The sequence below is a fragment of the Falco peregrinus genome, chromosome 12 (assembly GCF_023634155.1).
Source record: "Falco peregrinus isolate bFalPer1 chromosome 12, bFalPer1.pri, whole genome shotgun sequence".
Lineage (NCBI taxonomy): Eukaryota > Metazoa > Chordata > Aves > Falconiformes > Falconidae > Falco > Falco peregrinus.
Genome location: NC_073732.1, coordinates 17,506,677 through 17,518,637, shown reverse-complemented (window position 1 = coordinate 17,518,637; position 11,961 = coordinate 17,506,677). Strand labels below are relative to the sequence as shown.

Sequence of the window (11,961 nt, the reverse complement as noted above, 5' to 3'; positions counted from 1 at the left end):
GCTTGGTGGATAAAGAAGCAATAATTGTTGGATATGGGACAAGGAAAATATTTGACCACTGGTTTTCTCTAATGGAGAACATTTGTCTCTCATCTTGGGCCAAACAGTTTCTTTTAGTTTTCAGATGCTTCCCCTAGATACCAGTTGACACAACATGAGGACTGCTGCAGATTTGCAAGAAAGATTGAACAGAGGAGAAAAAACCCAGGCAACCATCCCTCTGTAAATCTGCTTCTCTGGAGCATTACAAATCTGGGCTCTGTCGGAAGCCCCACCACGCTGAGGCTGACAGGCATGAGTGCCATCATGTCCCTCGTGGTGACCGCTTGCCCCGTGGCAGAAAATACCATCAGGAGGTGTCCTCCGAGCGCGACGAAGAAGGAACACGACCTTGCAGCCTGGTGGTCAAAGCCCTCAGCTAGAAGGAGACACGCGAACTGCAGGTTCTCCAGGAAGGGAACTGAACCCAGGTTTACAGGGCCTTGGGCAAAGGCTTTGCTGGTGCAATGGTCTTATCCACCAGCGCTTTAGAAAGCAGCCATGCCCATGTCTTTCACAACAGGCCATGTTTGCAAAACGCTGTCGGCACTCTAGGTACACCTACGGCATGGGGCCCTGGTGACTCAGGCACTATTCTGCTTCGTTTTTGGATCTCAGCAGGGTTTAAACGCAGGGTAGGCGGATAGGACAAGGCTAGGGTATTTCTAGTCATAGTCGTAACGCTTAGAAAATATCTGTGGCTGTTTCTGACAGGCTCGTGCAGATTTAGCTGCAGTGCTTTCACGATAGCATCTGGCCCCGGCAGCCCCCTCCATCCCCTGGGAGGAATTTAGCACCCCTGGTACAGGGGGCCAGCGCAGGGCACCAAACCAACCACAGATGGGGGATTTGCACCGAGGACTGAATTTGGCATATCACGCTTCCCCTGCTGCGGGGTCTGCCGGGAAGGGGTGCCCGTGGCGGTGGGGTGGTATCTCCTGGGGTCTCTGATGGCTCAGAGCTCTCAGGTCATGCTGTGAGCACGCCTGCTTGTTTTAGAGATTTTGGCAGCCAGAGAAAAGGGAGGGAGGCTGGATCACAACTCCGTGCTCTAGCTTCCAAAGTCTTCCAGGCACTTACTGTCCTTTTTTGGGTCCTTACGTGCAAGCTTTTCCCTCCTGGGGCTGTCAAGTGGTGACTGTGGACATTAAAGCTGGTAATGGGATAAGATTGTAAACATCTTCTGAAAGTGCACAGCAGAGTCCTTTATTGTCAAAATGAAATACATTTAAAGTGCCTAAAAACTCATCCAGAAATCTCTTTCCAAATGAGTAAGGCTTGGCAGCTCTCCCCTCCGCAGCCTGAATTCGATGTAACCCTTCTGTCTTCCCTTCTTTTCAGGGCAAGCGCAGATACCCAACAGCTACTTAAAGGGTAACATTCCATTATAAAAACCACCACACTCAAAATACGAATTATTTTAATTGCAGTCCTTATAAACAGCCACAAAACAATCAAACAGCAATCAGAGAGCAGCTTCCCTTCCCCCTCTCCTTAGTGTGCTCGGCAGGTTTAGTTTTCAGTGCAGGCACCGCCGGTGTAACTCCGGTGTAGCTAACTCCGAGCTCCGTTCGCTGCCCCCCCTCCCTGCGCGCCCCGGCTGGCTGGCGGGAAAAGCACCCGAGCCCCGCACCGGCCGCCCCGCACAGCCCCGCTGCGGGGGGGGGGGGGGGGGGGGGCACACCGCAAGCCCCGCTGCGCACTGCTGGGCCTGGCCCTCCCGGTTACCGGGCAGGGGGTGATGCTTGCAGCCCCCCCCCCCCCCGCCACACACGGTGCCGGTAGCTGCCGCCCCGCGCCGTGCGCGCAGCGCAGCCCCCTCCCGCCCCCGGCCCCGGCCCCAGCCCTTACATGGACAAATCTGCCTGCAGGGAAAGGCAGGAATTCGGGCCCTTGACGTCAGCCCCGGGCAGAGCGCGGCGGCCCGGCGGAGCGGGAGGCAGCGGCCGCCGCTTTCGCTTTTTGTTTCGGGGCGTCCCGCCGCGCCCGGGGCTGCCGGGCCCCCTCGCTCGGCCCGCGGGGAGGTAAGGGTCGGGGGGAGGGCGGCGGGAGCGCCGCGGGCAGGGGGTGCCGGGGGCCGCGGGCGGCGCTGGGAGGAGCGGAGCGGAGGGAGGGCGGCGGGCGGGCGGGGCGCGGCCGGGGCGGGCGGCCTGGGGGACGCCGGCGGCGGGCGCGGGGGGGCTGCCCGGGGGACGCGGCGGGGCAGCGGCGCGGAGCGCGGAAGGGGCCGGCGGGCGGAAGGGGCCGGCGGCGGGGCGGGCCCGGGCCCCTCTGCGGAGCCGCCCCCGGCCCCACCTCCCCCCGCCGCCTCCTCCTCCCGCCGCCGCCGCCGCGCTCGCCTCCGCTGCCTCCTCCCCCCGAGGTATTGTTGCAGATAATAACTTGCCCCCTTCCTCCCCACCGCCCCCCCACCTCCGCCCAGCCGAGGCAGCTGTGCAACAGCTGGAGCCCCCGGCCGGGGCGGGGAGCGCTGCCGGCCGCCCGGGGGGGCCGCGCCTGGCTCCTCCCTCCGCCCGGGGCGCCGCGGCCGCCTGAGGGGGGACGGCCCGGCCCGGGGCGAGCTCGGCCGCGGGGCGGGGGCAGCTCCCGGGTGCGGGGCCGGGGGAAACTTCCCCGGGACTTCACGGGCGCCGCCGCCCTGCGCGGCGGGCGGGGGCCGGCGGCGGGCCGGGGTCCCCCGGGCGGCCGGGGCTGGGCGGCGCGGTGCTGCCGGCCGCAGGTGCACCTGGCCCGGGGGGGGGGCCGCCTCACCTCGCCTCGCCTCAGGCCGGCCCGGCGCTGCCGTGTGCGGCCGGTCCCCGCCCGGGCTGCGCCGCGCTCGGCGGGCTGAGTAAAGCCCTGGCAGCTTTTTATATGCCGGGGGAGGCCCACCCTTCCCCAGCAGGTAAGGGCGTAAAAGTTTCCCACACCCTTACGTCATCCAAGGCTTTTTTTTTTTCTTAATATATATATAGACACAATATTTTTTTTTTTCCCTCCCTTTTCTCTTGCCTTCCCCATTTGAACAGGCAAGTCTTACTCCTGCCATTGTTCGGGAGCAGGCTCCGCGCCCTGGGGCTGTGCTGGGGACAAGGCAGTGCTCCCGAGTAGGAGGTGGTGATGGAGCAACACACGTAATTGCTCTGGCTACTGTACCTCGAGGTGTATTTTGGCCCCGCTGGTGAAACAAATGAGCCTGGGAGTCTCCTGCTTTGTTTTGAAATTTTTTTTTGTTTTGTTTTGGGTGTGTGGTGTTTTGTTTGTTTGTTGTTTTTTTACACCTATACCAGCTGGCTTGTGGCCCGATAGTTTGGTTTTCGGGTTGGGTTCCTGTTTGGTATGTTTCTATCTTGCCAGGCAATTGATACACACAAGTTTTGAGAGCTTGCAGGAGCTGCCAAACTTGCTGATGTGCCTTCCTGCACATCCACAGCACCGTGGCCCCCATGCACAAAGTGGGTTTGACCTATGTGAAATGTAACGTAGAAATGTTAAAGATTTTGGCAACACTCTAGATCTGAGAATTTCTTTGCTTCCTTGGACTCGTGTATCACAGAGGTTGTTTTTGTACATTCCCGGAATGACTTTTGGGGCAAGATCTGAGAGAGAGCAGGGAGCCCCTGGGTGTCTGGGAGCTGGGTGATACAGCAGGTGCTGGCTTACTAAGTCATTACAGATACGGGGCATTAGGAGGGGAGGGGAGCATGTGGAACTGGGGGACAGGACACAGCATTTAGTCTCTGTATTAACGATGCAGCAGTGTTCATGCTGGAAAATGCTGATTGCTGTCCTGTGCGTAGCCCAGCCCGACATAGCATTTAGTCTCTGTATTAACGATGCAGCAGTGTTCATGCTGGAAAATGCTGATTGCTGTCCTGTGCGTAGCCCAGCCCGCTGTGCAGCAGCGCAGTTTGGGGATGTGAGGGACTTTCTGGTTATCCCCACCCTTGCTGCAGAGGACTGGCCCAGGCAAGGCTAAGTAATACTCTGGAATATGGGACTTCCTTTGGGAAGTACTTCCATCTGCAGATAAAGACCTACTGTTGAAAACTTCTCTCTGCCTGTTGACCTGCTCTGTCTCCCCCTGCCTGCCCCATAACCTTTTATCCTGTTACTCCTAAATTTATTAGCTCTGTTATTCCCCTCTTTCAGTTGTTTAGCCTTTGTTGGAGGGTTTTTCCCTGCAGGATGGGCCGTCAGTGAGCTGCTTATGCTTGCTATCTAATCCTGCCTGCAGCTTCATGGAGATGCTGGTGCTGCTAATGGGGCTGTAAAGCCTGTTGCCCTCTCACTGTTGAGCTCCACATGTGGTTTTCCTTTAATTGTTTTCTTCAGTTTTCTTTTTACCATCTGAGTCCACTTGTGTTGGCTGTTGGGCAAAGCTGCCAGGCTGGGGGCACCTGGTCCAGGGTAGTGGCAGCACTGTGTCCCCATCAGTAATGGTGCTGGCAGCTTTCCTGCCATCCAGCGTCCTTTGGTCCTTGTAGGCTATTTTCCCAGCCCCTGCGGTTGGAGGGTCTGTTTGGAGCCCATGGGTTGCTGAAGGTCACCACAGCCTATTTGGGGGTCTCTTGGCTGGAGAGAGGTGTCTGGCAGTGGGTGGGAGGCCCTCTTCCCAAAAGTCAGTCCCACCATGTGTGTTGTGTGGAGGCCGCGGGCATGTTGGCTGTGCATATGTCCCACGTTGCCAGCAGTCCCAGTCAGGGGTGTGCAGCCCTTGTCTGCTGCCTGGGTAAATTCCTTGGTGGAAATGGAAGACGTGAACAGTAAAATGAAGCGAATGCTGCGCCTCATTGAAGCTTCTATAGGTACAGCCCCAAACTGCTATGAATTGCTGTTATGCAGTCTCCATGGTGCCCAGGTCAGTGAGGATTACCGCTTTTGTCATTGCGTGGATGTCTTCATTGTGCAAGCCCTGACTGCCCGGTGTGCACTGTACTTGGCTGCTCCCCACTGTAAACTGTCTGGGCAGAGAGGCTGGTACCAAGCTGGGAGAGAAGCTCCAATTCCTGTTGCACCAAGGTGAGATTTTCACTTTTGGAGCATGTTTGGAGATCAGCCTGGATGTTGGGGCAGGATGCTGGTGAGCATGCCCGTCTCAGCGCAAGCTCTAGCTCTGCGAGTCCTGTCCCCTTCTGTTAGCTGCTGTTTGGATAAGCAGTCACCTAGCGTTAGGGGGCAAGATTATTGAATGATGATGTCTCTGATGTGGTCTAGTGACACCAGGGCAAACGCCTGCTTCTGGACTGGTGGTTTTCAGATCCTGTATCCTGGCATTCATGGTTCGGGTACAGAAAATCCCAGGTTCCTGTGCAGTTGAGCTGCCTTGTCTCATGAAAACTTGCAAAGCATGTCGGATCTCAAAGTTAGTTTGCTCTGAATATCATCTTCAGCTGTGCTGTCTTAGTGAGAGGTAGTGAACTCTGTCTTACCATAACAAGGAACTGGTGCAGTATAATTCAAGCTTTCAAATAACGTAAGGGCAGGTTCAGATGTGTATCCCTTTCCACAGCACTTGTTTCTCTAGGCTGTTCAGGAGTGAAGCTCCAGAGCTGGGCTGGTGACTTTTGCATGGAACCTAATACTGTCAGCCACGGTCTCAGTGGAGCTGCAGTGCTTTTAAATATATAATACAATCATCAGTATGTATTTTTAATTATAACTCATAGTACGAATTATGTATTTGTGGTCAGAGTGGAGATACCTATCACCCACTCAATTTTGAAGCCTGACTGTTGCCTTGTTTGTAAAAATTGCTGCTTGTGTTCATCTATATAATGTCTGACTACAAAACTTGAGTGACTCCCTTGTGATCAGTGAAGCCTGGTGTATGTGGTTTTGGAGAGGGATAGTAAAAATGGTGGGGAGCTGGAAAACCTGAGGGAGTTTGACCAATAGTTTGGGATCGCTTCTATATAAAGGACACATGTTAGGAAGGTGTCACAGAAACAGTGAGTGCTGTGGAAAAAAGAGTTTCTGTTCTTTGGTATCAATGCTAGCCAAGGTGAAAGTGGCTGATGCAAAATGCACAAAATGAAGCGCTTTGTAACTCTTAACTAAAGTGCTGTAACTACATGGTGGCATTATCATGCAGAATGTTGCTGAGGACAAGAATTGAACTAAGTCTGGAAAGAAGATGAACGGTTGTATGATTGTCAGGTACATTGAGAGTTATACCAGCTAATGGTGGTTCTTTTTATGTCATAAACATCTAATTGGAAGGAAGATACTGTTTTGTGCAGGTTTCTCTGAAACGTCTTTTGCTGGCTGTAGCTAGAGGAAAGCAGTAGCTTGGGTGTATGACAAAATGTTAGCAAGAAGATAGTTTCCATGCGTCTGTGGAAAAATATACCCTCAGGGTGCCCACAGTGCTTTCTCTTTTCCTTTGCCCATCATGGTTGTGTGAACAATGCATCCTCAGTGGCATTTTGTTGCTTGTCAAGTTTCTGAAAGCCTGACCCACACAGCTCTGCCTTTCTCCCAATAAACTCGTCTGGCCCTGACATGGCTCTGAGCAGCACTGGCTGGCCCTGGACCAGGCTGGGTTTCACCTGCGGCTGGCTATCCGTGTTCTTTCTGGTGCAGTCTGGCAGCCCTGGTAATCCCTCCAGGTGGAGGGAAGTCCCTGTGGATACATAGAGTGGTCTTAGAGATGGAACGGAGATGACAAAGAAATATGTATTTCCTTTAGGTACATCTGTGCTTTTTAGTTACATTATTTTTTTGATAGTGGTTTGCTTTCAGGGAAGCAGGACAAGCAATACACATCAAGCAAGATGTGACCCACCAGTGTGGGATCCAGCATCTGTTTGCTATGTGCATGTGTGAGCGAGACTGTGGTGCTTGTGCCTACTTTTGGTCCTCCACCACCTGCTTTCCTACCTGGGCAGCTTCGCCATCTGCCTTTGCTCTTGCTGTCGTAGCAGGGTAATTCTGCTAAAAGTTAGAGAGCTTACTGGAACTGCAGCCATACTTCAAAAGCGGGCACGAGCAGAGGAGACAGAAACCGTAGCTTATCTAAGGATGTGGGTTATCTGAGGGATGGATACTTAAGTAACAATACCTTTAAAGAGTGTGGGTTATATATAGGAAAATACAGAACTTGAAATAACTTTATGAACAACTGTTCCAGAGGAGGGACTGGAGGGAAGGTGTAGCGATTAGCTGCTTTCATGTGTGCGTTGGGATGCTGGAGGAGAACATCGGTAAAGTCTGAATAACTCTCTATTTTCCTCTTTTTAATTTAGGTAGCTTTTTGTTTTGTAAAATAGAAACAAACAGAGAAAAGAAAATAACAAATCAAATCGAAAACCACAGACCAGAAAAACCCCACAAAGTTTAAAAGCTTTTTGAGAGCTTGTGTCTGCCCAAGAAGTGGGGTTTAGAGGATGCAGGGCTCAGCTCTTTCTGTTCCTCCTGCTTCTGGCCATGGCAGGGCAGTTAAGGCTCATGATGCTTCCAATCCAGAAGTGTGGGGGGGTGGCGTGTCCCATGACCCATGCTTAATCATAGTGATTAAAGTTACCGGTATCAACACCTCAGTGGAGGTTGTGCTTTCATGCTTTCATCTCAAAGGACTGGTTTTGATCGCTCTCTGAGCAAGCGCAACAGTTGGCATGAAAATGATGATTTTTAAGTCACTGTCAGCAAGTCTCTGTCATTTTAGACTGTCAGTATCTGTTGTTGGGATCTGTGGGTGACAGTGACACACGTGTGAGTCACTCAGAAGCGTTCCCAAACCATTGCAGTATGCTCAGGAAAGGAAAACAAACATCGTGGAGTTGTGGGCTGCTGATAACCTTTTCTTAGAAAAAGATACAAGCCTTTGAGCATGGGAGGATGTTTTCTGTTGCCCTTGATGCCATAACGGAACCTTGTAATACAGTGATTCCTTAGTAATCCCTTAAATTGTTTCGTGTGGGGTGGGGGCAGTCAGGGGTCAGGATGCTTGAGGGTCTCTGACTTACGCCAACTTTGTTTCTGTGTGGTAGGCGTATCGGCCCTCTTTGAGGTGTCCAGATGCGGCTGGGAGGGATCCTGTTTTGTGCTGAAGTGGGTTTATGCACTTGAGCATCCTCTAAGTAGGTGCCATTCAGCACTTAGCTGCCTTCCTCCTGCTACCGCTGCCCAGTGATGCTTCAAGGCAGGCAGACTTCTGCCAAGTCTTGGATGATTGTGCCGCCAGTGGAATAGTTAGTTGAGATTTAATATGGCCATTATCTTTAGGTAATAAAGTGTCAACTAACTTGCCATAACTATCTTGTTTAATGTCTATTAAAAGCCCCACATACTTCATTCACTGGGTGAAATTTAATAGAAGTTCATCTAAGCATTTATTGCTTATTTAATTTAAAAATAAGTTGATCTCCACAGTTGGTAACAGGCACTGAGGATTTAATTAACATTCAGCAAACTACCCTGTTAGCTCTGAATTACACAGTCAGGTCTTGTTTATGCATCAATTTGCAACTCCTGACCCCCCCTCTTTTTTAGGCCAGTGGACTTTATTGTGGGGAGCTGCAGTTGCCTCCCCTCCTCCTTCTGCTCGTGCTCCTGATTTCTCCTCCAGCCGGAGAGCCTCTGCCAGGGCTGTGCGGCTGGGGGCTGTAATGCTGCTGAGGACCCCGGACCCACTGCTTTATTGTGGGACCGGACCAGCCTTGCCAGCTGGGTGCAGGCAGGCAGGATGGAGGAGGCTGACAGAATGGCAGGCTGTGCCACAGCCCTTGAAGAAGGGCTTGTGGAGCCTGCTGGAGTGAGTAGGGATGCACTGCATGGCGGGGTAAAAGTGATCCAGCTCCAAACCTTACGCTGCATGATGGGGTAAAAGTGGTCAACCTCCAAACCTTAGTTCAGCATAACAGAGCAAATTTAAAGTATCTCCTCTAGGGCTTTTTCAGCAATGTGGCTGGGTGCGTGAAACTCAGGTTGGTGAGGTTTTTCCTTTTAGAGGAGAAATTTGGGGTGATTTACAGGTGACTTGCAGGGGGTTCTTGCAGTGTTCACTGTACCCCAGCTGCAGTGCTTTATAACAGTAACATGCATGTGCATCTTGGATGTGCTGTGTGCACATACCCTAAGGAGCTCTTTCTGTTTCAGCAGTTTATTACCTCGCCTTAACAGACTTGAATTACTCCACTTAATGAGGCAAGCTTGAGTGAAAGCAAGGAGTCTCCCAGACAATGCATGGCACTCGGTGACTAGGTTGGGAGAGCGATTGGATTAGCAGCTGATAAGTGGTTGTAACTCTAGCTGCTGCATCTCCCCTGCCTCTCTCATCTGGGTGTCATTCCTGTTTCAGATCAGCCCCAACAGACATCAGCTGGCTTGATTTTAACATACCTCATCACCTGAGGTAGAGACTTGATCTGGTTTTCAAGGGTTTGGGCAAATCTTGAGAGATACCTCAAGCTACTACTGTGGCCAAGACAAGCCTTTAATCTGGGTTTCCCAAGAGAAACAGAGAGTCATTGCAGCAGCCACGCGGCCGTCCCGTAGTTAATTACAAGCAGTGAACTTGGTTAAAAGAATGGTGTTGAAGTTGCAAAGTCCAACTGCTCCAAAGCTACGAAATGCCAGAATGAAGGTTGTTATTGAAACTTTAATTTGGTGCAAGCAGGTATTATGATATAGCCACTTAATTGCCAGAGCACCTACTCTGTGCCCAGAGTGGAAGGTGATGCTTAATGAGCAAGTATTCAGTTTCTTTTCTTTTTGTGCAGTGTGTGGCCCCAAGCCTTATTTACTACATACTGTTCAGACTTGGGACTGAATGCAGAATTATTAATTTCCTTTTGTGCTTTTCTGGAGTGCTCTTTGCTCTTTCATTGGAGTGCTCTGCAACTTGGGGGGGACTATTTCTGCAGTGCCTTCCCAAGGTGAAGGAAAGTTATTCTTGCCATTTTATTGATGGGACACTGAGGCTTGGAGAGGAGTGAGGCTGGGAGTAGTGAGTCATCACTAAAACTGAAATCCAGGGGAAAAAAGCCAGTTAGACCAGGGTTGTTCTCTTCAGTTTGCAGTCATAACTAATAATCAAACAGAGAAGTGGTTGTTCTATTTAGTTTGCAGTCATAACTGATAAGCAAACAGAGAAATGGTTAGAAAGAATTGCTTGTAATTACAGACTGAAGTTAGTAACCTTTCCACCCAACTCTGGAGATTACTCTGAACTGCTTATTGCAGTTATGCCTATCTTTACAGTCCATCTCACCCATCTTTTCCACTTTAACCTGCCTCTTAATGCGTTATCATCACCATCCTTGACTGAGGGTCAACGCCTGTACTTATCTTGTGTGGGTATTGAAATGCCCACCTTAGCATGGAAGCTGGTCTTTGCCTCTGGCATTTAGAAACCAGGACAGCTTAATATTGTTGAATCTGAAACGTGGTGATGGTGAGGTCCAGAAATGAGCCGCAAAAATGATTATGGTTCAGGTGGTATTTATGTATAAAAGCATATTTCAAGGAGTAGAGTAAGGGTAATGGGGACTTCACATATCTTCTGGATCCTTCCTCAGTGGCTTGTTTTCCTGTGTACAGTTAACACTACCCTTTTTTAGCATAGTTTAAGCTTCCTTTAAAGCTGTGGTTGTTCTCCATCACTTCTGATCCCGCAGGCTATTTTTTGGGAGAATGAGAATTGTGCCTTTCCTAGCACAGTTCCATCTTGGTGCTTTTTCAGAGGATCAGTTTTCTTGGGTTCCTTGGGGTGCACGTAGCCTGTCTTGGAAAACATGGCACTGCCTCTTTGCCATTTAAGGAGGGCTTGGTGAACCTTCTGCATACTAAGTCTGAAATTCAAGTGTATGAGTAATCCAGCTGAACTCTGCAGCGACTTGTGTGCCTAAAGACGAGCAAGTGTTTAAGCACTGTCCTGTACCCAAATCCTAATTTGCTCCCAAGGCAGACAGATGGGGAAGAAACGATGGGCAGAAGGGTTAAAGTTACCTGGGGAGATGTCTGGCTTCTCTTCTGAAACAGTGCTGTGACATGCAGAATGGCTGTAGTCTTGCTGCAAAGAGTTAGCCTTGTACGGTGCAGGAGATCATGCTGTGAGTGAAGCAGACAAGTTGCAAGCCTCTAACAGTGGCATTAAGTGATGAACTATGGGGCAGAAGCATATTTTGGAAGTTGGGAATAATGCCTTGGACCTACACGTTGCTGTGGGGATGAGCGCAGCGTTCTTGGCACGTGATGCCTCCCTGAGTGTCTGTCTCTGCATAGAAGATTTGGGAATGATGCCAGAGCAGCAGGTGAATGTAAAACAATATAAATGAGTGTGTCTTTCCAAGGCTCTCCACCCACCCAGGTACTCAAAGTATCTGGGTGGAAGAATGGCAGCTTACGGAGTGCCTGTGTTCCTCCTTCAATGCTTTGCCACGGTGTGTTTTGTTCTGCTGTGTGGGAGAGCTGTGAACTCGGGGTGTGCGGAGGCTGGGGAAGTCGGTGGAGAAGTTTTTAAGGGCTGTGTCGTAGAGTGGGTGGAGAAGGAGCTACGAGAGCAGAGCTCGTCTTAGTACACACAAGGATCCCTGTAGAGTGGTTTGCTTTCTAAGTTATTCTGCGTGAAGCAGCTCCCATCCCCTCATTCCACACGTGACCTATGGGCAGTGTTTTGTGGTGGCTGTTTCACAGGTGGGCATCGGGTCTGTCTGAGGATGCAGGGCAGATGGGTTGGTGTCACCTCACCTTTGCACCACCTGGTATATTGCCTTGCTCTGAGGTACCCTGGGGTGAAAAAGAGGATTTGTGCTCTGGTGTATTGCAATGATTGTCTGTGCTGGTAGGGCCCCACCTTGCCTAGGGTCAGGTCAGTCACTGGGTTGTCATACTTGTACCCACACCACGCTCACTCCCTGGGTGCCATAGCCCAAGCCTCCAGTCTGTATGCATCTGCATGCCTGAGGTGGTGTTTTGGGTCTTGGATGATGCTGTCATGTG

At 51.3% G+C, this 11,961-nt stretch overlaps 1 protein-coding gene across 1 annotated transcript in view; it reads left to right on the top strand.

Annotated features, from left to right (window-relative positions):
* The first annotated feature begins 2,321 nt into the window (after positions 1-2,321).
* The window catches only part of LPP (LIM domain containing preferred translocation partner in lipoma), a 355,264-nt gene continuing 345,624 nt past the window's right edge, over positions 2,322-11,961 (top strand). The window contains 1 exon segment of the mRNA XM_055816821.1: positions 2,322-2,401. The gene's annotated coding sequence lies outside the window, so the exon portion shown is untranslated.